At 43.0% G+C, this 26,512-nt stretch overlaps 1 protein-coding gene and 1 non-coding gene across 3 annotated transcripts in view; one reads left to right on the top strand and one right to left on the bottom strand.

The window, feature by feature from the left end:
* Positions 1-26,512, top strand: part of LOC137340731 (ras-related protein Rab-26) — a 248,764-nt gene that overhangs the window by 55,907 nt on the left and 166,345 nt on the right. The window lies entirely within an intron of this gene.
* On the bottom strand, positions 18,399-18,505 carry LOC137340973 (U6 spliceosomal RNA). Its single transcript, XR_010966931.1, has one exon. It is a non-coding gene; the product is annotated as a U6 spliceosomal RNA (small nuclear RNA).

The raw sequence follows: 26,512 nt of genomic DNA, 5'->3' as shown, positions 1-26,512 counted from the left end.
TTTCCTACATTACAACAGTGACTACAATCCAGAAGTATTTGATGAGCTGTAAAGTGCTTTGGAAAATCCTGAGGATGTGAAAGGTGCTACATAAATGCAAGTCTTTCTTTCTTAACAGTAATGGTATGAAACTGGTGGTCTCATTCTACAATTCCATACAGATGGTTGATGTGGAAATGGAAATGTCACAAAGAACAATTGCTCTTCTGAGGTTGGGCTCTCGACTGGAGCAAAGTAGGAGAAGTATCTCGATGTATCTAACCGTATTATACCTAACGATAATACGTGTACAAAACAAAAGTGCTCTGTCCGTTGGTACTAACATCTGTTACCCCAAACGACGCAATAGTCCAGCTGAATAGAGTCATAGAGTCATAGAGTTATACAGCACGGATAGAGGCCCTTCGGCCCATCGTGTCCGCGCCGGCCATCAGCCCTGTCTACTCTAATCCCATATTCCAGCATTTGGTCCGTAGCCTTGTATGCTATGGCATTTCAAGTGCTCATCCAAATGCTTCTTGAATGTTGTGAGGGTTCCTGCCTCCACAACCCTTTCAGGCAGTGAGTTCCAGACTCCAACCACCCTCTGGGTGAAAAAGTTCTTTCTCAAATCCCCTCTAAACCTCCCGCCTTTTACCTTGAATCTATGTCCCCTTGTTATAGAACCCTCAATGAAGGGAAAAAGCTCCTTAGTATCCATCCTATCTGTGCCCCTCATAATTCTGTACACCTCAATCATGTCCCCCCTCAGCCTCCTCTGCTCCAAGGAAAACAAACCCAATCTTCCCAGTCTCTCTTCATAGCTGAAGCGCTCCAGCCCTGGTAACATCCTGGTGAATCTCCTCTGCACCCTCTCCAAAGCGATCACATCGTTCCTGTAGTGTGGCGACCAGAACTGCACACAGTACTCCAGCTGTGGCCTAACCAGTGTTTTATACAGCTCCATCATAACCTCCTTGCTCTTATATTCTATGCCTCGGCTAATAAAGGCAAGTATCCCATATGCCTTCTTTACCACCTTATCTACCTGTTCCGCCGCCTTCAGGGATCTGTGAACTTGCACACCAAGATCCCTCTGACCCTCTGTCTTGCCTAGGGTCCTCCCATTCATTGTGTATTCCCTTGCCTTGTTAGTCCCTCCAAAGTGCATCACCTCGCACTTTTCCGGGTTAAATTCCATTTGCCACTGTCCTCCTCGCTATTTACCACCCTACCAATTTTTGTATCATCAGCGAACTTACTGATCATACCTTTTACATTCATATCCAAGTCATTAATGTAGACCACAAACAGCAAGGGACCCAGCACCGATCCCTGTGGTACCCCACTGGCCACAGGCTTCCAGTCACAAAAACAACCTTCGACCATCACCCTCTGCCTTCTGCCACTAAGCCAGTTTTGTATCCAAAGTGCCAAGGCACCCTGGATTCCATGGCTCGTACCTTCTTGACCAGTCTCCTGTGCGGGACTTTATCGAAGGCCTTACTGAAATCCATGTATACCACATCCACTGCGTTACCCTCATCCACACGCCTAGTCACCCCCTCAAAAAATTCAATCAAATTAGTCAGACATGATCTTCCCTTGACAAAGCCATGTTGACTATCCCTGATTAATCCTTGCTTCTCCAAGTGGAGAATTTGGAGAAGAAGGAAAATTTGGGAACAGTCCTTTTTTTCCTCCTCTGTATTTTTGTACATCAAAACATGTAGTTCGGGATGAAATATAAAATGGGGCAAAAAGGTATTTGGTTTGGGCTGTGACCAGACCATTTTAGTTTTTTTGAGTGTATCTCAGTAAAACAGGGACACATTTTATAGGCCCATTTATTCATGCCTTTAAAATATTAGTACTTATGATGAAGCTCATTATAACAGCTCTTGAATAATATATAGTGATTAACAGCCAGGAAGGAAAATCGAAGCATCCCTCCCATTGAGAATTGAAAAAGAAATGAATTAATATAAACCAAGGTTTTCTCAGTTATTTTTACACTTCTACAAGAATTATTTGGCTTGTCCCTCAAATAATTCTTTAGGGGAATGTTACAAGTAATGTTTTGCTGTTTCCTGCTGTGATTCCATTCCCTTCAAGGTCCATTAAGTAATGATGAGGTTATGGGGATGATGCACAGCAGAGTAAGTCAGAATGGTGAGCCAAGTGCAGGGGCAAATCCGTTTCAGAAAAAATGGCACCATCATGCGGCCAATAATTGTTTCTGGTTTCTCTTTCTCCTGTTAAATACTTCTTTTTGGTGCCACTAAAATGCATGGGGTGTTAGAGCTGAGATTGGAACATTCATTTTGCTTTTGACATCCATCAAATACTCCAAGATCAAATATAGCACGGGGTGGACACAGGGTAAAGATTCCTCTTCTTTGTTTCCAATAACATACCTTATCCCAAATATCAAAAAAAACACATTAGTATATCCTCCAATAGTCTTCCACAGTTCTTGTCACAATTTTCCATGCCTCCTGATTTGGTGTCGTCAGCGAAATTCAACATTTCTCCTTCAGTTCTGAAGTCAAATCAAAAATAGATATAGGCCCTGAAATTCTGCGGGTATCCCCCGAGCCTTTCGCTGGAATTATAGCAGGAGATTAGGAGAAACTCTACAGAATTTCAGGGTCATGAATACATAGAATTATGTAGAATGCACAGCACTGAAACAGGCCATTTGGCCCAACTGGTGTTTATGCTGCACATGAGCCTCCTCCCACCCTACTTCATCAAACCCTATCAGCATAACCTTCTATTCCTTTCCTCCCTCATGTGCTTATCTAGCTTCCCCTTAAATGCATCTATGCTATTCGCCTCAACTACTCCATGTGGTAGCGAGTTCCACATTCTAACCATTCTCTCGGTAAAGAAGTTTTTCCTGAATTCCTATAGGATTTATTAATGACTATCTTATATTTATGACCCCTAGTTTTGGATTCCCCCACAAGCGGAAACATTTTCTCTACATCTACCCTATCAAACCTCATCATAATTTTAAAGACCTCTATTAGGTCACCCCTCAGCCTTCTCTTTTCTAGAGAAAAGAGCCCCAGCCTGTTCAGTCTTTCCTGATAGTTATAACCTCTCACTCCCGGTATCATCCTTGTAAATCTTTCTTGCACCTTCTCCAGTGCCTCGATATCCTTTTTGTAATATGGGGACCAGAACTATGCACAGTACTCTAAATAAGCACGGTCCCTATGCAGACTCCAGTGGAACATCGTTCACTACATCTTTACAGGTTGAGGAACTTGCCTCTACCCCTAACCTTTTGCTTTCTGCCTTCTAACCATCTCTCCATCCATTTGGCCATATTCCACTTCATTTCATATTTTTTCGCTAATTCTTTTATATTGTACCTTATCAAATGCTTTTTAAAAATCCATTACAAACCACAACCCACAGCATTTCCTTTATCTGTCCTCTGTTATTTCTCCAAAGAATTCTGTAAGGTTGACCAAGCATGACGAGCCCTTTAGAAATCCGTGCTGGCTGGCCTGATTAACTCTTTCTCTAAGTGCTTAAGTATATATAGCCCCAATTTTAACCTGGCCTGCTTGTTGCGAACAGGGAGGGTTGAGGTTGGATGCCCGCTTTACACCCCACCTGATTTTAGACTCCATTGACTTGTAAATTGGACGTCCAACCAGAAGCCCACCTCCCCCCGTTCTCGCAAGGTAGGTTAGGTTATTATTCGGGGCTTATGACCATGTGTTTTTGCACCTGGCTCAAGTAACACCTTCCGGCATCTGGCATCCCAAGTCTAAGTTTCCTCATCAGCCAGTAAATCTGCTTTAATGGCCTACTCGGAGAGGCTTGCAATTTTCCAAGTCCAGTAGTCCTGCAATTATCCCGACTGCTTATTCCAGGCCTTTAGGCGTAGGGACTCACCAAAGAGGCCTGCTGGGTGAGTCTGATTCCTCTTGCAGGGTGTTCGGTGTAGCTTGGTGCCCTCCCTTCCTGCAGCCATTTCCCCTTTGTTTTTTTTTTAACCACAAATTCACTTCATAGCTTGGATCTCGCACATGAAGCTCTTTCCGTGTCTCTGTGCACGTTTTATTGGGGAGCTGTCCCAGTGTTCCGGCCAATACTCCTCACTTGACCAACACCACTAAAAAAGCAGAACGGCTGCCATGTTTGCCTGCATAACGAGTGTGAAGCACTTGGAGATGTTTCAAAAAGATGTTTTAAACGGCGCGATGTAAATGCCAATATTTTATGACTCCATTAGATTGGAATCATTGAATCATTAGGGCACAGAAGGAGGCCATTTGGCCCATCGAGCCTGTGCCGACTCTTTGTTGGTCCCGCTCCCCCGTAGCTCTGCAAATTTTTTACCTTCAAATATTTATCCAATTCCTTTTTGAAAGCCACGTTTGAATCTGCCTCCACCACCCTTTCAAGCGGCCCATTCCAGATCATAACTACTCGCTGCGTAAAAAAGATGTTCCTCACGTCGCCTTTGGTTCTTTTGCCAATCACCTTAAACCTGTGTCCTCTGGTTCTCGACCCTGCCGCCAATGGGAACGGTTTCTCTTTATTTACTTTGTCTAAACCAGTCATGATTTTGAACACCGTGGATTGCAATTTTCCGAGTCCAATAGTCCTGCAATTATCCCAACTGCTTATTCCAGGCCATTATGCGGAGGGACTCAGCAAAGAGGCCTGCTGGGTGAGTCTGATTCCCCCTTGCAGAATGCTCGGTGTAGCCCGGGGCCCTCCCTTGATAGCCGTGTATTGCTGCGTGTTGGAGATGTACTGTTTGGTGTATGATATTTTGTCACTTACTCTAGCATGGACATTAAAAGCGTGCAAAAAAGACTGATCCTACATGTGGTGACCTATCACCTCGCAGCCAGCACATCGCAGTCTTCTAGGCGTATATTCTGGGTGGAGCAATGTTAGTTCCATTAAGATTCAGGTCAGTTAGTCTCAACCCAATGAACAGATTGGGGTTAGGTTTTAATTTCCCTCTTTTATTGTAATGTTAAAGTTTGGAGTTTCTATACCAGGTGTCATGAGTGAGCAATGTAACCAGTGGAGCTCTCCCTAGTGGAAGGATACCTGTGCTGCAGCACTATCATTTCCACCCGGGGTCTCAGACTACGCATCATTCTTTTATTTGCAGCTCCAGGGCTATGAGAAGACCGGCCTCAGGCCTTTCACCGTTAGAATTCTCAATGCTTGTGTAGTAAATAAGATACGGCAGCAAGCGACAGTACTAGCAACTACTTCTGCTTTCAAATCCCTCCCATGGCCTCGCCCCTCCCTATCTCTGTAACCTCCTCCAGCCCTACAACCCTCCGAGATCTCTGCGCTCCTCCAATTCTGGCCTCTTGGCCATCCCCGATTTTCATCGCTCCACCATTGGCGGCCGTGCCTTCAGCTGCCTCGGCCCTAAGCTCTGGAATTCCCTCCCTAAACCTCTCCGCCTCTCTCTCTCCTCCTTTAATTGTAAACAATTTCACAACACCAAGTTATAGTCCAGCAATTTTATTTTAAATTCACAAGCTTTCGGAGGCTTCCTCCTTCGTCAGGTGAACGATGTGAAAATGAAATCCTCGAAATGAAATCGCATTTATAATTCACAGAACAATGCTTGGTGAGTACAGACAGTTTTTTCAACTGCCCGTTGCCAAGGCAATCAGTGTGCAGTCAGACAGGTGTTACCTGCCAGGTCTCAGAATATACAAATCACCAATATACAAATCTCCTCCTTTAAGACGTTCCTTAAAACCTAGCTCTTTGAACAAGCTTTTGGCCAACTCTCCTAATATCCCCTTAAGTGGCTCGGTGTCAAATTTTGTTTGATAATCGCTCCTGTGAAGCGCCTTGGGACGTTTTACTACGTTAAAGCGGCTATATAAATGCAAATTGTTGTTGTTGTGCATTCAGCATCGTTTTCATTTGTAAAGGACGATAGACGTGCACCATCATTACTATCATCTATATACGCAGTGTAGTCCACCTATAGCAAATGTAGTTTGCCCAGACAGTCTGACTAACGGTAAAGTACCCTGGGGTATAATTGGTCTTCGGCAGAAGCGCAACATAAGCGATAGCGAATCGGCAGCCTGTTTTACACCACGTCCAAATTTCCATTGACCTCAAGACGAATTTATATCTCCTTGTGCGCAATCTCTCAGGAGAAAATAGGAAGTCTGCAATAATTTTAAGGACGTTCAAATCTCCGGCTTGCCAACATTCAGGAAACACTAGGGAATGCGACAGAGAAATATCATGAGAGTAGGAGTTGGTCAGAGAGCACCGCGTCGGAAAAGATTGGACAGTGGAATTGTCTCTGTCTGCTGGAGAGGGCAGCGGAGAAGTGGCTCAGTTAAGGGCAACACTTTACACTCTAGTACATATTCATTAAATTAATAGGTCAGCTTATTTTTATAAAAAATAACTTTTAGCATTCTCTGACCAGTCATGCGTTCAGTGTCACACATTTGCATGTCACAGCATTTTCCACACTCATTAATATCATTAGCCACCAATTTCACATTCCATGAGATAAATAGAAAAAAACATGAATTCTGGAAACCCTGAGTTAAGGACAGAAATGCCCAGTAACTCAATCTGTATGAGAGATGAAAGAAAGGCTATAGGACAGACACACTCCACGTCTTGTGGAATCCTTCTTCAGAATGCAGCATCCTGATCAAGGCTCATACAAGCCTGTTAAAATGCTCGTTTGCTGATCAGCAGTGGAGGGGTTACTACTGGACTTTGATCCAGGTCAGCCGTGGCTCAGTTGATAGCACTCTTGACTCTGAGTCAGAAGGTTGTGGTTTAAAGTCCCACTCCAGAGACTTGAGCATAAAATCTAGACTGAGACTCCAGTGCAGTACTGAGGGAGTGCTGCACTGTTGGAGGTGCCATCCTTGGATGTGATATTTAACTGAGGCCCTGTCTGCCCTCTCAGGTGGATGTAGAAGATCCCATGGCACTACTTTGAAGAAGAGCAGGGGAGTTCTCCCTGGTGTCCTAGCAAATATTTATTCCTCAACCAACACTACTAACCTGGTCATTATCACATTGCTGATTGCGGGATCTTGCTGTGTGCAAATTGGATGCCGTGTTTTCTACATTACAACAGTGACTACACCTCAAAAAGTATTGCATTGGCTGTAAAGCACTTTGGGACGTCCCAAGGTCATGAAAGGCGCTGTAGAAATTCAAGTCTTTTTTTTCTTTCGGGGGGGGGGGGAAGAGCACTCATCCCACTCTTTGTGATGGAGAGGATGTGGGGTAAAAGGTATTTGAGAAAGCATAGTGCAAATTATTTTGTTTCTTATGGGAGAGTAAAAGTCCTTTTTTTGTATTTTATACCTTGCTTGCAATAATCACCAGGCTCAAGCTTGACAGAGGATTTCAAACATAGATTCTGAATCTAATTTCCATGTTTCTGAGGCTGGAGATATGGTATTCTGAATTCTGTTTTTAAATCTCTGGGTTTGAAGTCAGGATTTACATTTCTTGATGTAACTGGAGTCATAGGCAGCTTCCGGCATTATGTTTCATTGCACTATTGGGTTGTTGTATTGCAGTGGCTGCATATAGCGAGACCACTATTCGCCGCTAGAATGGAGATGATTGGATAATTCCCCTGTCAATTACGCCTGGAGACCGCACTGCTGTAGGTGATGGGGATTGATTTTACGCACATAATTTGTATGTAACTATCCTCCACTCACTGCATTTTGCTGGAGAAATAATCCTGCTTTTATCGGGAGAAGCTGCTGTAGTTTCGGTGTTGAGTTCTGTTTGCTATAATTCGTAAAGACTCTTTTTTTAAATAGACTCTGTAGACTGTTTGCTGAAGCACGCTGTTTAAAGAGACTCTGTTTGCTGAGCAAATAGACTTCACTGTAAAATAGACTGTTTGCTGTGTAAGTCCGTAAGTCAGTGTAGCATGGACACACGCACAAGAAGGTGCCCTCTACTCGGTCCCAACGAAATGCCCGAATCTCAACCACAGAAGAGTATTCCTTCTTGCAGCAGTTTGAATTCTGAGTGAGATTGCCAATTTGTGTTGCATTATAAGCAGTGGCCCAGCTCATACTGGAACACTAGTTCAGATTACCATCGAACGTACAGCACAGAAACATTCCATTCGGCCCAACTGGTCTATGCCGGTGTTTATGCTCCACACGAGCCTCCTCCCTCCCCTCTTCATCTAACCCTATCAGCATAACCTTCTATTCCTTTCTCCCTCGTGTACTTATCTAGCTTCCCCTTAAATGCATCCATGCTATTCGCCTCAACTACTCCTTGTAGTAGCAAGTTCCACATTCTCACCACTCTCTGGGTAAAGAAATTTCTCCTGAATTCCTTATTGGATTTATTATTGACTATCTTATATTTATGATCCCTAGTTCCCCCGCAAGTGAAAACATCTTCTCTCCCCCTACCCTACCAAACCCCTTCATAATTTTGAAGACCTCTCCAAATGTATTTCCCATAGGACCTTTACAGCTGACAGAGAGAGTGGAGATGACTATTATCCCATCAATCTGGACTGAATTAAAACCCAGGTCCCAGATATCCTTGCTTTTTCATTGAGGTGAAATTAAGACTCATTGCGTTACCTCCTACAGTTGCTCACTTTTTCTCAGAATATCAAAACTATGGAACTTCTTGCCTTCCTCAGTCTTTTATAACCCTAACCCTCCTGAAATTTCTTCCTCTTGATTTCAAAACCCAAGTTTGGTGTCATTTAATCCCTACTGCTTGATTTGTCCTACTCCTGTCAAGCTTGGCACTGTCTTGCACTTTAGATCTTGCCCCTTCACCTCGGCTTCTCAATACAAATTGAAAGGGTGGCAGTGGGCTAGCACACTGTGCCACCCAGTTCTCCAGTAGCATTGACTTTTAGCCAGTTGAGTTGTTTTGCCAGCCATTGGTTCTCCTGATTGAGAAGATATTTTTAGAATCACATGACAGAATACCAAAACCTTCCAAACCCGTGACCTCCACCACCTAGAAGGACAAGGGCAGCAGGTGCATGGGAACAACACCACCTCCAAGTTCCCCTCCAAGCCACACTCCATCCTGACTTGGAAATATATCGCCGTTCCTTCATTGTCGCTGGGTCAAAATCCTGGAACTCCCTACCCAACAGCACTGTGGGAGAACCATCACCACACGGACTGCAGCGGTTCAAGAAGAAGGCCCCCCACCACCTTCTCAAGGGCAACTAGGGATGGGCAATAAATGCCAGCCTTGCTTCAGGTCGACATGGTCAAGGACATGTTGGTGGATGATCATTATTCACATTAACAATAGTAAATTACATCTTCATTCCTATGTTCATCTAATTGAATATTTTCCCAAGAATGAATAATTTTTTAAAAAATTGATTTTGCTGACCTCATTCTTACAGCAATAGAATTTTAGTTTCCCTGAGACACAGGTAGTCAGGCAGAACACCATTGAGATGGCCAAATCGTCAAGGAATGCGACCATCAAAGCCAATCACATATTCATGAGTTTCTCTCCCACTCAACTTAGTCAATGTACTAAGCTGTCACTATCACTTAAGACAATGTTGAAGTTAATAAAATCTTAGTATTGATCTACTCGCAGTGATTGAACAAACTACTCACGAATACAGAGAAAGTAATGAGGTTAAAACAGAACAGAAATGTGATAAAGCAACATATAATGAGCTTGGCATGCATAATGTCCAATCAGACGCTGCTCTCTATTACAGTCGACTGCGAATGATATTTTGAATTCCATGTAACATGTGTCTGTCTGATGTCATTATTAAGGTGACTATCCCTTAATTTGTTTGTCCAATTTCCCTGACACTTCTGAAGATGCCCACACATACATACACGCATTGGAGTCCAGTACGAATCTGCAAGGCCCCTGAAAGCTGGTCTAAGTAGCCAATCTTCATATTTGATTCTCATCTGTATGGAAGGCTACTTAGCAATGTGGGTGGGATCGTCAGCCACGCCCGATCCCACCATCATCTAATGCACACACACACACACACACACACACATTCTCTTTCCAGCATTAACAACAACACTGTGTTTTTATATAGTGGCTTTAACGTAGTAAAACACGCCAAGGTGCTTCACAGGAGGTTACCCTCCTTCCTACTCACAAAAGCAAATCAAGCAAAGCTGATCTTCCTTCACCAGCACTTGAGTTTCAAACAGTGGCCGTGAGCAGTGCTGAGCCAACTTGCCAACTGAAAGGCCAGTTGTTGCAATGACCAGCTAAAAAACCTCTCTCAATGTTAGGAGGGTGGAGAAAGACAGAACACCAGCACTTTAAGACACATCACTGAGTAAAGTACCAGTGAGGGGAGAGAATGACTGGGGAGGTGGTGCGGTCAGGCAAACATTGAGAGGTTTATTGTGGGATGTCGTACCACGACATATCGCTTATGAGGAAAGGAAAAAGGAAGATAGGCTCATTTTCTTTTTAAAAAAGAAGAAACTTCAAGGTGACCAATAACAACAAAACTTGCATTTATATAGCGCCTTTAAAGTAGTAAAACGTCCCAAGGTGCTTCACAGGAGCGATTATCAAACAAAATTTGACATCGAGCCCCATAGGAGATATTAAGACAGGGACTTGGTCACAGAAGTAGGTTGAAAGGAGCATCTTAAAGGAGGAGAGAGAGGTAGAGAGGCGGAGTGGTTTAGGGTGGGGAGTTCCAGAGCTTACAGCCTAGGCAGCTGAAGGCACGGCCGCCAATGGTGGAGCGATGAAAATCGGGGATGCGCAAGAGGCCAGAATTAGAGGAGCGCAGAGATCTTGGAGGGTTGTAGGGCTGGTGGAGGTTAGGGAGGGGCGAGGCCACGGAGGGATTGGAAAACAAGGATGAGAATTTTAAAATCGCGGCCTGGGAACTCTGAGGCTAGTAACAGAATCAGATTAACTGATTCAGTGCCGATCAGGATTTAACATGATACCTTGTGGCACATTTACCTATTGATCCATCTGGGGAAAATAGCATCCCTGGGTTTTGACTCACTACATAGTTTCAAACCTGTCAAGTATCAAACATTCTACACATATCTTTTTAGATATGCATGCATGAGGGAGAAGGGAATAGAGGCATATGCGGGGGGGGGGGGTGGGGGTGGGTGGGATGGGAAGTGGTGCTTAGATTGAGAGTAGGCTCGTGTGAAGTATAAACACCGGCATTGACCAGTTTGGGCCCAATGGCCTGTTTCTGTGTTGTAGATTCAATGTAATTCTGAGCGACTTCAACCTCTGTGTAAAAAAAAAATCCTTTTTTTTTCATTAAACAATTTCCTTGGAATGGTGCCATGTTAATTTTCATGCGCCCGACAAATAAAAACGCTGTATTTCTGCAGGACTCTGAATATAACAACCAAATATCAAGCTTGGAAATGCGACTAATCCAATTAAATATTTGACATCTGAAGTAAGATGTTGCACTGCATCAGTGGAGAACATAATATTGCCCCTGAGTGGAAGAGATAATATAAGCTGAACAGATAATTTGCAGTGGGACTCCACAGTGTGAACAAAGACATAACAGCCCATTCACGATTGCATCCCTCAACCAACACCTAACACAGAAAATCTGGTCATTTATCTCATTGCTGTTTGTGGGATCTTGCTGTGCACAAATTGGCTGCCGTGTTTCCTACATTACAACAGTGACTACATTTCAAAAATAATTCATTGACTGTGAAACGCTTTGGGACGTCCTCAGGCCATGAAGGGCGCAAGTTCTTTTCTTTTCTAAACATGTCACACAATAATGCAAATCACATCCTGCTACTAGCACGCGATATTCTTGTGCTGACGACAACACACAGCTGTTCAGGGTCGTCTCCTACCCCAGCTGCCAAACACTTCTACATGAGCACAATGCTCCTTCAAGGTGTTACAACCCGCTGAGAATAAATTTAGTCATGACACGACAGCTTCTTGTTAATAGCTCCACTGGGACTAACCTAGACTAAAGGCCCAACATGATTCTCCCTGCTTTTCTGTCAATCCACTGCATGCTAGCTACTATTATAAAGTGTTGAGGATTTAGGTTTCCCTCATTCTTATTCTTCCATTTGTTCATAATCTCCTGCAGGCTTTAGATTTAACTGCGTATTTGAAGGCAGGGTGCATGGCTAAGAAGAGACTCAGTCTATCCTGGCCAATATTTATCCCTCAACCAACGTCACTTTAAAAAAACCAGATTATCTGGTCATTATCAAATTGCTGTTTGTGGGATCTTGCTGTGCGCAAATTGGCTGCCACATTTCCTACATTACAACAGTGACTACACTTCAAAAGTACTTCATTAGCTGTAAAGCGCTTTGGGACATCCTGAGGTCGTGAAAGACGCTATAGAAATGCAATCTTTCTTTCTGTCCTGTGCTGTAAGTGTGCTACGTTCCTGCTGACTGGTAATCTTTACACCCAGAAAAAGGGCACAAGGTAGATGGTCCTCTTCTTGGTGAAATGGAACACGCCCATGTTTCCTTCCCTACCGCCTCCCCCTGTTCACCGTGACATTTTACACGAAGGAGATGGCAGCATCACTGGTCTGTAAACGGACAGAAAAAGGCTTAAATCCCACAGATATTCCCCTTTTAAAAAGCTAAAATGTTTCTGTTCCCGTAAAATGCTAAATAGAACAGTGAAGCCAAATGTTTGGTTTTGGTCCATTTCATTCAAGTTTGGATTTCCGACTGATTGCCGCAGAGATTCACTTATAAGGAGCACATCTTGGGAATTCAGACAGGCACAGTACGATTTTCTGTCTATAGATGGAAAATTGTAGGGAGCATGTGCCAAATTCCCGAAATGTGCTCCTTGTAACCGAAGCTATGTGTGTCCGGAGTGCATATTTGTAAAATTACTCCTATAGTGTGTATATGTTGAGAAATGGTACTATTAATACTCATATCAGATTCTCAATAATACGAGTGGTACGGATCTGTTCAATTCTTGGCGTGAAACATTTGCTGACACACAATTCATTTCTGAATTGAGTAATGCACATTTAAAGGAATGGAAGTTAATCCCTCTCTCCAAAAAAAAAGAATCATTACATGATGGGCTGTCAAGTGCTTTGTAATTTATTGCTGGATTTTGTGCACAGTATTTTCTAAGTTTATCATTTCATGGTGCAGTCCCATGCTAGTGGCCCTTTGGGAGAACGGGACATATTGCATTACTGCGACAAGCATTTCCACACTGTCAGTCGCTTTCTGCGGTGTATTCATTCATCCCGCAGAGTGTCAATATGCCAGTATTCCCAGCAGTAGTGTGAAGATGACAGTGAGCCACATCCAGTTTGAAGGATTACTTGCTGAACTCTAGGGATGTTTGTCCCAAATGAAATTATATCCCTGAATTGGTGAGTGAAACATCTCCCCTAGGAGGGACCTCCTAATTCTGTGGTGATCTAACAGCAATGTTGATAAGATGATTAATGTTCGTCTCACAGATTCTACTGTACAGCAGCTGTGTTTCCTCACAAACTCCGGTAAGTGGGAATTACTTTCATGAATGCTGCATTGGAGTGTCAGATACGGAATTGGGTTAACGCAAATGTGTTGCTGAACTTTGTTCTGGGGTTCTTACAGTTTTCACTGTGCATTGCACAGTGGCAACATCCTCATTTGCATTGTACCTGCGGCCTGTATTCTCAAACTGCAACCACTGGTACATTCAAAGAACTTGCAGCTCACTGTGTACAATCTTCAAAGTGCTCCTCTAGGCCTCTCGAGCAAGCCATGGGCCTTCCCGGACTTCCAGGTCACAATCACGGTTGCCAACCCTCTAGGAGTAAAAAATTAACCTGACACTGCTGCGAGCAACACCCGGGAGAAAAATGATTGGGACATTAAAAATTGTGTTTGTTCAAAAAATTATCTTTGAACACTTTTGTTTATTAATTCTAAAAATATCAGACATGGGAAAAAAGGCTGTTTGACTGACGGTCAAGAATCATCCAATCGGGTAATGAAGAGTTGGTTCACTTTCTGATTGGCCGCAGGAAGTCGGTGCTCTGTGAGGATGGACGTGTCGGGCGGTCAATGGCAGGAGTGTGGGGGCGGGGCGGTTGGAGGCTGGAAAACATGTGATGACATCTCCAGGAATATGTCCAACCAGAGTTGGCAACCTTAGTCATAATACATCATCAGTCCTAAATGCTCACCTTAGCCAATGGTCAACACTGGGAGGGGGGAGAATGATTTATACTTTAAAAATTACCATCATTTCCAGCACAATGATCTCCGCCTCAAGTGCAGAGATGACAGAAAGCGATTTGAAATTCGCGAGTGGAATCCTATCTTTCGTGAAATAAGCTTCCAACTGAATTTCCCTTCAAGCTGCGCTGAGAAGATACAAGGAAACGAGATCACGTGCCTGCAGAGAACTAACCCTTCAAACCTCGGTGCTAACGTAAAATAGAGAAAGGAACTGTCAAGGAGAAAGCTGAGCAAGATGAACAATATAGGGCATTCGAGCAAAGTTTCAAACATTCCAAAGGCACAAGTGAAAAGATCGAATAATGCAAAAGAGCTCAGCCTTTATGTCTGGATATTGTGTTGATTCACAGTAGGGTAGATTTGAATCAGTTTCCCTGGTGCAATGGAATTCATGGTAGAATTTGCTTCACTGGGGCATACCAATGTAATGGAGGCCATTTGCGCCCAGGACCTATGGCCAATTACATAATCTTTCTATTCTCTCCCCCCGCCTCCCCCAGTCTCCAGGAGGTGCTGACTGATACTGGGGCGGGTATTTCTCCACAGTCAACCATAGCTGAATGGCACATTCTTCATTTGTGAGTGATCAAAAGAGGGGAGCCAGATTGTTTCTTCCCCTCCAGTCTGGCCTCGGGACACTAGCAAATTATAGCCATTCTGCTGCTGCTGCTGCTGTGGCTGGGATTGACACTCAGTACACTCAGGGAGATTCCTTTGCAAGGCCTAGTATTGTATTGTGTACTGCATTTACCAACTGGGGCACATAGGTTACTTTTAAGAATTAAAAAACGCCCAAACATATTGACCTGAAAATTACTGTGCTTACCACATTTGTATTGAATTCCTCCCCTCTATTTTAATTGAGCTGTCAGCCCATTTAAATATTGGCGTAACTCCTCTGTTAAAATAGCAGATGAATTTATTATGACTACATTAAGGATTCATCCAATAACATCGATCACAGTAAAGTCCAAACTGTTACGTTGGAGCCACTTTTAAAAAAAATAAAACTGACTTGGGGTCAGGTTATGTTGCAGTGTACAATGTCTGATGTGGTGCATTCAAAGGGGAGTGGAAATCTGGAACCCTCTCCCCCAAAAAGCTGTTGAGGCTGGGGGTCAATTGAAATTTTCAAGACTGAAATTGATCGATTTTTGTTAGGGAAGGGAATTAAAATATATGTTACCATATGGTGAGTGGAGTTAAGGTACAGATCAGCCATGATCTAATTGAATGGCGGGAGAGGCTCGAGGGGCTGAATGGCCTACTCCTGTTCCTATTTTCCTTCCTATGTATTACGTGCGGTTGATCCGATATTGCTGGGGTTGCCAACTCTGGTTGGACATATTCCTGGAGGTGTCATCACATGACCTCCTGCCTTCAACTGCCCCGCTCCCATACTCCTACCATTGGTCGCCCAACATGTCCATCCTTGCGATACCCCTCCTTCCCATGGCCAATTGGAAAGTGACCAGACTCTTCATTACCCGATTGGATAATTCTTGACTGTCAGTCAAACAGCCTTTTATAACAAATAAACAAAAGCATTCAAACTAAATTTTAAAAAAACACTAATTTTTAATGCTTCTATGATTTATCTCCTGGGTTTGCTCACAGCAGTGACCTGGAGATTAGTCTTTAATTCCTGGAGACTCCAGGGCAATCCTGGAGGGTTGGCATCCCTAGATGTTGCCCTTTTTACACTATCGCACAAAGCCAAAATGACTCCCAAAGAGTTAATTAAAACAAACCCATATTTTTCTTTTGCCCTGTCTGCACAAAGACTCGTGTCACTCGTGTTTAAGCAGCTGATGTTGTCAATTGCAGCAGCTAATCAGAGACAGTGGCATCTCTGTACACAAGGAGCAAACTGAATCCTAATACACAGTGACTGCTGGGCTATTGTGTTTGCAAAGCACTGGCAGCTGGCCTTTCTGTGAGATAAATTGCCCGAAGCACATTTGCAGAGGCTGTTGTTTTCAAGGATTTCAATCATCTACACTTTGATTGATGTTAGTTATGTTAATTTTTGAACCAAATTCAACTGTGGTTTTTATTTTAAAAAATCAAAGCTCAACAATTATATCAGGTATGTGAAACTAAACCACAAGATGTAGGATTCATGGATCTGCAAGATATAGTTGAAGCCCTTTAGGGTTTTAACGTGTAGAATTTCATGTGGTAGAATTTGATTGTAAGGTCGGGCCTTTGCCGTATGGACAAGGGCTGGCGTATTTTCCTAAATAATGAGAGTCACTGTATTTCAACGTAATTCATTGCTTTGAGATGTTTCTGAGGTACATGCTAATAAAGTTCAGCTGTGGCTCAGTGGTTGCACCCTCGCCTCTGTGTCAGAAGGTCATGGGTTCACAAGTTCTCAGCTGATGCTTCAGTGTTAGTACTGAGGGAGCGCTGCGCTGTCAGAGGTGCTGTCTTTTGGACGAGACGTTAAACCGAGATTCCGTCTAGTCATTTCAGATGGACGTAAAAGATCCCATGGCATTATTTCGAAGAAGAGCAGGGGAGTTCTCCCCGGTGTCCCGACCAATAATTATCCATCAAACAACAACTAAAAACAGATTATCTGGTCATTTATCACATTGTTGTTTGTGGGACCTTGCTGTGCACAAATTGGCTGCTGCATTTCTTACATTACAACAGTGACTTCAAAGGTACTTCATTGGCTGTAAAGCGCTTTGGGACGTCTGGAGGTCATGAAAGGCGCTATATAAATGCTAGTCTTTCATTTCTTTAAGTTACCTCGTCAATATTCTTCCCTCAACCAACACCACTGAAGATAGATTAACTGATTATTCATCTCATTACTGTACTTTGCTGTTTGCAAAATGATTTTCATTTGGCTGCATAATAGCACTAACTGCACGTAAAAATATCTGATTGAGTGTGAAACCCCTTGGGACATTTGTGAGAAATGGGATATGGTGTTGTAAGTGGATGTTCTTTCTTACTACGCTGCACTTGGATTAAATCTATTGGGAATCATTCCTACTGCTTTAAATTGGATGCATTGATGAAAATGGAAGAAAATGAGGATAAAATGAAAGAATTGTTCTTTTTTAATGCCAAGCATTTATGTGCAAGGTCGTATCAATTCAGACCCCACTGAATGTTCACTCACATTACTCCACCACGGGCTCTGAAGATTCTAATATTGATTGATTGATCAGTTAAACCAGATATTAATTATACTCTTGATTTGTTCTGCATTGAAGAGGTCCTGTTGCTGACCCTTATTTAACGACTAACAGAGGTGAAGGGTAAAGGCTATAGAGTGGGACACCAGTAAAGTTGAAAAAGGAAGTAGTTTTTAGGTGACACGAGCTTGCGTGTTATAGTTCTGTAGATTGGAGAAGGGAAGGAGTTAAGGCGCTGAAAAGACTGAGTTATAGCAGGTGATGAATCTTAATTTCAACACAATAATGATGCAGAGAGGAGGAAAAATATGTACATGAAGCTTGGGGGGATCAACAGAGGGAAGTTAAGAGGAGCGTTGGGCATAGTAGTAGCAATAAAATAGAAAAGGGTCATTATCTTTTTCATCTACAGCTCAGGTAAAGTCATACCTGCCTTGATCCTTGGGTTCATCTCAATTTCCCCAGGTGCTGAAGCTTTATGCTGGAATGCTGTACTATAAATTTTCCCCCTTCAAATCTACTGCTACCTGTGTGACTAAATATGACATTTCTGTCTGTTTCATACAGTTTTGAAATAGCTGGAGTTAAAATGGAATCTTTCCGTAACAAATTTCAAAACAAAACATGGGAGATGAGTTGTGTATGAGGCCAGGTCTGGAAATTAGTCAGGGTACAAAGGCTTTGTTCTCTGCACATTGAATTGTACATCGTCAAGGCAAATGTATGAGCTCCTGCTCATTTGCATTCTGTGCAATAATTCTGACTCTTTTATCTTTGATCATGGATGATTAATCTCAGAGGCTCTTGGACTGAATAAGTGCTGGTGAATTCTCCCAGTGTCTAGTTCTGCAGATGAATCAAACTCCATGGATGAACTGAGATACACGACACCCATAGGAACTGGAGTAGGGGCTATTCAACCCCTCGAGCCTGCTCCGCCATTCAATCAGATAATGGCTAATCTGTACCTTAAAGCTATTTACCCGCCTTTGATCCATATCCCTTGATACCCTTATCTCAAAATATGGATCGCATCACGAGTTTGCACATCATCCTTGCGCTGGGGCCATGCTAATCTTCTCTGTGTGGTTCCAATTTTAAAAAATATGCAGCCGAAGCGAGCACATCCATTTACAACCTTACACTGGAAGGTCTCGTCAACAGTTTCACCAAAAAGACATTTGTCACCAAATTCTAAGAAATACATTCTAAAATGGGGCTCCGAATTTGCATGAACTTTCCGGGTGCTCCTGTTGTAACTCTGGAAGGAGGCGGGGCTAAGGGTGGGAGGTCCTTGTCTGGGGTTTGGAAGCTCTGACCATCCTAAACATAGTCCCTGACATCAGAGGGGGGCAAGGTTGAGGGTGGAGACTCCCTCTGTTGGGAGTTCCTGCTTCCTTGACCTCAGTGAGATATTGTTTAAGGTGGGAGGCTGGTATGCTCAATGAGATGAGGTGTACCGGCCTCCAGAAGGGTGCAGGTGGGCCCACATGCGGGGGGGAGAGGAGGGTGTCCAGACAAGGGAACCAACCTGGACCCACAAACAATTGGTAATTTTTAAAAAAAAGAATAATTATTGACACTTTTTGGGGGAGTGGGATTGTGCTGATTCACTATCTTGTTACTGTCTATCATTTGTCTTCTGCAAATTAAGTACCCAAGAGTAAATATGTTCCGAGTATTTTTAGCCAAATGCATTAGACTGTTGGCAATGTAACTTAAGTCTTTCTGAAGAGACAGGACAACATTGTTGTCAAATCATATGATCTCTCTGAACAACATAACATTGGGGCAGGGTTGCTAATTGCTAAGGGACTGGCAACCCATACACAGCAACTAGGAGGAAGTAGGTCTCAGATCATAAACCTTTGAGTTATGATAAATGTTGGGCAAAATCTCAAACCATAACAATCTGCAATAGCTCTTGACAGGTGATGACTTGTACTTACAACATACCCTCCTGCCTGGCCATTTCTGGATGGCGTGGCATTATTTCAGCATTAGAATTGTGGGAAGAGGAACCATATCAATTTGTCCACCAGCTGTTGAAAAAAACCATCACCTCTGCTGAAAGCTTTACCACAAACCAGGTCAGTCTCTCATTCTGAAAGTGTTTGAGTACACTCTGTTTCAGCAGTGACTATGATTATCTACAGTACGTAATATCCAATGTTCATGTATTCAGTAATAAACCGCTGCAGTGCTAATCAAGGAACAAATTATATTTTGTGAGTAGCAATATAATATGTCCCATTATGCTGGCTGATGCACTTGCTTTCCACTTATGCTGTGGATGAGTGTTTCAAATGTCCTAATATCTCTGAATGACTATTGGTGTAATTATGATGTGGAATGTAACAAAGGAAAGTCTTTTAAGAGATGAATGTCCTTTCAAAATGTACGTCAAAAGCTTTCAGTATATTTTTCGTGTCGAATATTATTAAATTAATTAGCAGCTGTAAGATTGGAACTAGGCAGCACAATGGATTTAATTCTCCCAACTTTCCTCATTTCTTACCGCCTTTCCGGAAGGTGCTGACTCATGCTGGCCCAATGAGGTGAGGTGCACCGGCCTCCAAAAGAAGTGCAGGTGGCCCCCACATGGAGGCGGGGGGTGGGGGAGGGAGTCCAGGCCAGGGAAACAGTCTGGACCCACAAAGAATTGGCCCAAGTGACCATTCTTCATGTGCGACCTAGACATGTCGATAGGTAAACCAACCATGGAGGAACATCCTTTCCTCAACCAAACATCCACACACTCACACTTACCAATAGGGCTCATTGGATAGTAATCAGAACTATTTATCCCCCCCCCTGTGGCACTTAGGCCCAATGTATCAATGTAACCTTTGTCTCAACTGAGATCAGTTAACTCAGCACAAACTGGGCTCTAAGGCTTACATTGAGGGTCAGGGTTTACAACCTTTAACGTTATCAGCGATGTGCAATGCCTTCTTCAGATGAAAACAGCGACAGCTTCAAACCCGTCAAGGGGAAAGAAAGGGTTACCAGACTTGTTGGTGATAGAATCACACTAGATACTCCATTTGCCTTTAGAGGCTGACCTGCCGTACTCCCAGGGGTAGATCTTGACGTTGTGCGACAGTGTAACACGGGTGATAGCGAGTTGGCAGTCCATTTTACAACTCTCCCCATTTTTATCTCCATTGACTCCAACAGAAGGGATATCAAATGGGCTGCCAACTCGCTTTTACCTGCCTTACACTATCGCACAAAGTCAAGATCTACTCCCCCTATAGGTGTCACACGTGTCTCTAGATTCAATTGGATGACTGCAGAAAAAAAACAGATCGACACAGCCCATTGAGGTTGGCTCTAATAGCTGTCCCGTTGATGTGCATGAGCAGATGGCAGATGGCTGACTGTCCAAAATCAGGCAGCAGAGGATTCTGTGCTAAGGTAACCTTGCTTTTCCCATCACTGGTTAGAAATGTTTCTTTTTAGCTTGCTGAAACAACAGACAGATTTAAAAAGGTATTGTTGCAATGCCTCCTATATCTACACCTTCAACACTTCGACTAATTTAAATGGAAAGGAATTTGATGAAAAAAAAAAGCCGAACACCACACCGAATGCATTTTGTATTTATTGGGGATGAGTAAAGGGGTTTTGTTATGCCAGCTGCCCTCATGGAATTTTTACTCTCTCTGATTTAATTTTAATGTATTCTTCTGATGGACGCATGTTCCAAAGTAGATGCCTAAATCTATAGTCAGTGTTTCTGTTCAAAATCTTTGAATATTTTCCTCACTCCATCTCACATGAAGAATTTTTTTTTAAAAACACTGCAAAATGCTGTTGTGCAAAATATTGTTATTGCAGGGTATTTTTTTCATTCATTCATGAGATGTGGGCCTTGCTTGTAAGGCCAGCATTTATTGCCCATCCCTAATTGCCCTTGAGAAGGTGGTGGTGAGCTGCCTTCTTGAACTCAGTGGGTTACTAGGCCATTAAGAATCAACCATATTGCTGTGGGTCTGGAGTCATATATAGGCCAGACCGGGAAAGGACAGTAGGTCTCCTAAAGGGCATTAGTGAACCAGATTGGTTTTATATGACAATCTGTTAGTTTCATGTTCACCATTACTAATACTAGCTTTTTATTCCATTAACTGAATTTAAATTCCCCAGCTACTAGGATTTGAACTCATACCTCCAGATTATTAGTCTAGGCTGCTGGATTACTAGTCCAGTAACATAACCACCAGGCTATCAGACCCTGATATTTAGGAATCTGCAGAGGGGGGACTCCCTATATAAAAGACCCTTCAGTCTATTGTGTGAGAAGTAACATGTGAAGAAATATTAATAAAATAACTGTATTTGAATGGTATCTCTGTTGGATGCTGATGATTTATGCTCTACATGGAATTCCCTCACTAAACCTCTCCGTCTCTCCACCTCTCTCTCCTCCTTTAAGATGCTCCTTAAAACATATCTCTTTGACCAAGCTTTTGGTCACCTGTCCTAATATCTCCTTATGTGGCTCGGTGTCAAATTTTGTTTGATAACGCTCCTGTCAAGCGCCTTGGAATGTTTTACTACGTTAAAGGCGCTGTATAAATGCAAGTTGGTGTTGTATATTAATGGGAAGCAAAATATATCGATGAGGTTAGCATTTTGTTCGTTACAGCACGTTCCATGAAAGAAATAAATGAGACGCACTAAATGTTCCTCAAAGGCCTCCGCATCGAGTAAAGCAGTCACAAGTATAATCTAGTCACTTATATTACAGTTGTGATCAGTTTTATTCATGAGTACATAAGGGAAATATTCAAGATGATCAGAAAAGAACTATGGGGGTAAAATTCAACTTCGGCGAGGGTGCAAAGCGGGCACTAGTGGATCGGGCACTGCCTGAGTTTCCTTCCATTGAAGCCAATGGAAAGAAAAATTGTGGGGGGGGAGGGGTGCATAATGGGCAGCCAACCCGCTACCACCTGTTTTGTGCCCCCCACCGAAGTTCAGTTTTACTCCCATGAGTCTGATCCTTGGTGCCAGAGATTTGAAGGATGTGGAAAGACTGGAGCAGTTTGGGTTCATCAGCTGCTGATGGTCTGGAAACGGAGTCAGTTTGGCTGCACAATTCAATAGCGCTTTGTAGTCCAGCAGGCCATGACAGTTTATTAGACAACACCCACTAATTACTAGTGGGGGTGTATACATGGTAATATTGATACATCATTGGTTTATAGGGTTAATCAATCAGCTACTAGGCTTGCCCTTTGAACTCGAGTACCTCCCTGTGAGAAGCTTATGGGCTGCAGAGGCTTCACTCTAACTTCGCATTCTTGAGCTGTCTCTTACCCTGGTTATCACTATAGGGAGGTATCTTCAGCAGGAACATGGCCTGCTGGACTACAAAGCGCTATTGAATTACGCAGCCAAACTGACTCCGTTCCCAGACCATCAGCAGATGTTTTATCAATACGTGTTTGTACTCTTATCTCGTCTCAGGAACAGACCCCTTCTAAACATTCCGTAAGTAGAGCTTGGAATGTCCTTGGTCAGCTAAACCTATCTATGTTAGTTTGAAAAGAACTAACATGGTCAAGTATCCCATGGTGCTTTGTGTTTTGTTTCCAGCCTAACAAGACTGAATGGTACCTTTCAGACCGTTTTATACCGGCGAATTGGGGCCCACCCCTTTAAATCCCTTACTCCAAATTTTATCCCTACATCAGCCTTGAAAGAAATTGAGTGAGAGGGGACCTTGTGGAAACATATAAGATATTGAATGATCTAGAGGGGTAAATATAGGTCACTATTATAGGGTATTTCCTGAAAATAGGATAAGAGAACACAGATTCAAATTGGCGGAAGGCAAATTTGGAACTGATTAGTACTTGGAATGGACTTTCGGGTAGAAGAGTGAAGGCAAAAAGCTTGGAGTTCAGGATGCTGTTATGTTTGGGGGGGGGATGTTGGGGGGGGGGGTGCAGGGTGTAGGCTTTTCTAGATGAATGAACTACGCTTGGCTAAATGCCTTTCTTCATCTGTATTTATCTAGTGATCTTCTGATCAGTAGCAGATAACCTTTGGGACATGTAAAGATAACCTGAAAGCGATAGCTTTAATTAGAATATAGAATGATAAGAAAGCATGGAATAAAAACAGACCATTTGACCCATCGAATCTACTCCATCAACACGTTGTGGATAATACGCCCTGTCAGGGATTCTACCCCACTGATTTAACCTCCTGAGGGAACGTTCTGCAAAAATACTCTCTGACATTCCGAGATAGTCGAGCAAAATTCCAGAGAATCCATCTATTCTCATCTTCACTATCAACTCTGGACTGTTGCCTCCCACAGATATTCCCTAGATTCCAGGGTCAAAAGAGCCATAGTGTTTCATAGGTCCTCTCTGTCTGTACTATGAGTCTCTCTTCATATTGTATTGTTTTACGCTCACAATTATCCTTAATTCTCTCCTCTGCATGTTCTTCAGCACGTTCATGTGTTTTTGAAGATAGGGTCCCCAAACTAGCACTCAGTATTCCAACCGTGTCCTCACCAGTAATCTACACAAGGTTGGAATAACTTATTTTGACTTACAGTAAAATGCCTTGAGATGTAGCCGGGGCTTGTTAATAACAGATTCTCATTAAGTGGAAACATAAGTTAGTTATAGAACTCCTCACTCCTGTTATAACAATAGGTATCCAGTTATAGTGGAGGGGGATGGGACAAAAATAGTTAATCCAACTCATCCTCAGTTCAACCATTTCCTTGAAAATATTATGAGACTATCTGAGAATGTAGCACAACCTCCAGAACTTCAGTCTTATCTACTGTAGAATTTCTCAAATCCAACACTGAGCTTCCTAATGCAAGATTTGTATTATTTTTTATTGCAGTGTTCTTATGTTATAAATCAAATGCATTAAAACAAGCAAATGTATGTGTGTGGATGGGGCTGTAATTTGCTCTCCAGCATATAGTAAAAAGACTTTCTGAGCGACCCCCTGCTTAGAAAAATCAGTAAATCATTGAATCTTCAGCTGGTTGCAATATTGAAAATGCAACAAAATCCTGTCTCTGTTATGTGGCTCAGCACCAATTGAACTATCACAAGGACTGCTATTTGCCTTGATTTCCTCCTTTGATCAATCTCCTGCAGATATCACTATCTACATCAGTTTCCTGACAGGCACTGTGATGATGAGGTTCCATGCATTCTGCTTTGATTATGTCATTGTCACTCATGTCTTGTAAAGGACCACCTTCAGGCAATAAATCCTTCGCAGAGCCGATGCCTTCGTTAATGTGAAAGGTTTCTTCTGTCAACCTAACCACCTCTTCTCGGAGGCTGCGTTGCCCTGTCAGCCTCTCAGACATCTCTCTGTTCTGGATGACTCGCCGAGCCACTCGAGTGCCAACTTTCTCAGTGTGTATATGTATTTAGACATTTTTCTGCGGAGAGGTTGGGACAGAGTGTGGTGAGTGCGAGCGCACTGGGAAGCTGATTCTCCGGACACTGCCTATCTGAACTGGCTGGCTTTCCGAAGTGGCTGCCGCTCTCATCATGCCCTTTGTGTATAATGATTTCATCATACTGTGTATCAGCTTCTGTGCTGAACTCAGTTTGTGGAATTAATATGCAATCAGTTATCCCACTTATTCACTTGTCCGAAGAAGAGGGCGTTCCCCGAAATGTTTGGATAAAAGGCTACTGGGGTACATAATGTAACGTGGAGAGAAACATTACCCAGGAATTGGGGGGGTGGAAACATCTCTCTCTTGCACTGTTCCGTACAGTGCAATTGACGGCAATAGATATGGATCTGGCAAGGAATTAGATTGCAGCATTTGTATCAGGATCATGAATGGATCGAGAGTACTGTGTAACAGCCATGAATGACAGTCCATGCTTGAATCAGAATTGTAAATGGATCTGCTATCTAATGATCCAGGCTGTAGTCTGCCATGATTTCAGTTCCTTAGTGTGCGTGGTTGGGTGCCTTATTGTGTGTGATCCTAAGATCTGGAATTCACTCCCTAAATCTCTGCACCTCTCTACCTCTCTCTCCTCTTCCTAAAAACCTGGATCACCTGCCCTAATAATCGGGTGACATAGTGGTCACTCATTTGTCCTCCCACAAGCTTGGAGTGGAGAGTGGGCAAAGGTTAACTTTTGTTGGTGTTTTACTGGCGGGATGCATTCAATCCCTGTTAGGGTTTGGGGTGCCAATCCCAGACTGTCTTGGTATATAATCTTAAAATTAGAGCTAGGCTCTTCAGGGGTGATGTCAGGAAGCACCTCTTCACGTAAAGGGTAGTGGAAATCTGGAACTCTCTTCCCCAAAAAGCTGTTGAGGCTGGGGGTCAATTGAAAATTTCAAAACTGAGATCGATAGATTTTTTTGTTAGGCAAGGGTGTTAAGGGTTACGGAACCAAGGCGGGTAGATGGAGTTAAGTTACAGATCAGCCATGATCTAATTAAATGGCGGAATAGGCATGAGGGGCTGAATGGCCTACTCCTATTCCTATGTACCTATGTTCTGTGGTCTAATAGAAGTTGATTCCAGTCTAGTGGAAGCTATTCTCCAGTCCCAGAATGGCTGTCGGGATTTTGGACCTGTTGAATCTGAAGTTGGGAATTCTTCCCAAATTTCCATCTCTAGGAAGGACATGTCTTGATTTGCATCATTTGCTGTGGGAGCACATCTCCAAATATTGTTTCCACGAACTTTATTTATGAAGCTGGAATCACTCATTGTTTACAATAGATTACTTTCGGACGGCATTTCCTACCCCTCCCTGGGCTTGAATCATACAATTTCTGACATAAATTTCCTCGCTTAGCTCAAACAAACAGGAATAGCTCTTCTATAATTAGCATTGGGATACTATTCCCTCCCTGAACCTCTCCGCCTCTCTCTCCTCCTTCAAGATGCTCCTTAAAACCTACCTCTTTGACCAAGCTTTTCGTCACCTGTCCCAATATCTCCTTATGTGGCTCGGTGTCAAATTTTGTTTGGTAACGGTCCTGTGAAGCGCCTTGGGACGTTTTACTATGTTAAAGGCGGTATATAAATGCAAGTTGTTGTTGTTAATATGTCAAAACATGTCAGTACGGCTGCGGTGGGCATTGTAGAAGGTGCCA

This window comes from Heptranchias perlo, chromosome 22 (genome assembly GCF_035084215.1).
Source record: "Heptranchias perlo isolate sHepPer1 chromosome 22, sHepPer1.hap1, whole genome shotgun sequence".
Lineage (NCBI taxonomy): Eukaryota > Metazoa > Chordata > Chondrichthyes > Hexanchiformes > Hexanchidae > Heptranchias > Heptranchias perlo.
The sequence above is the reverse complement of the archived record's forward strand: the minus strand, read 5'-3'. Positions and strand labels throughout refer to the sequence as shown.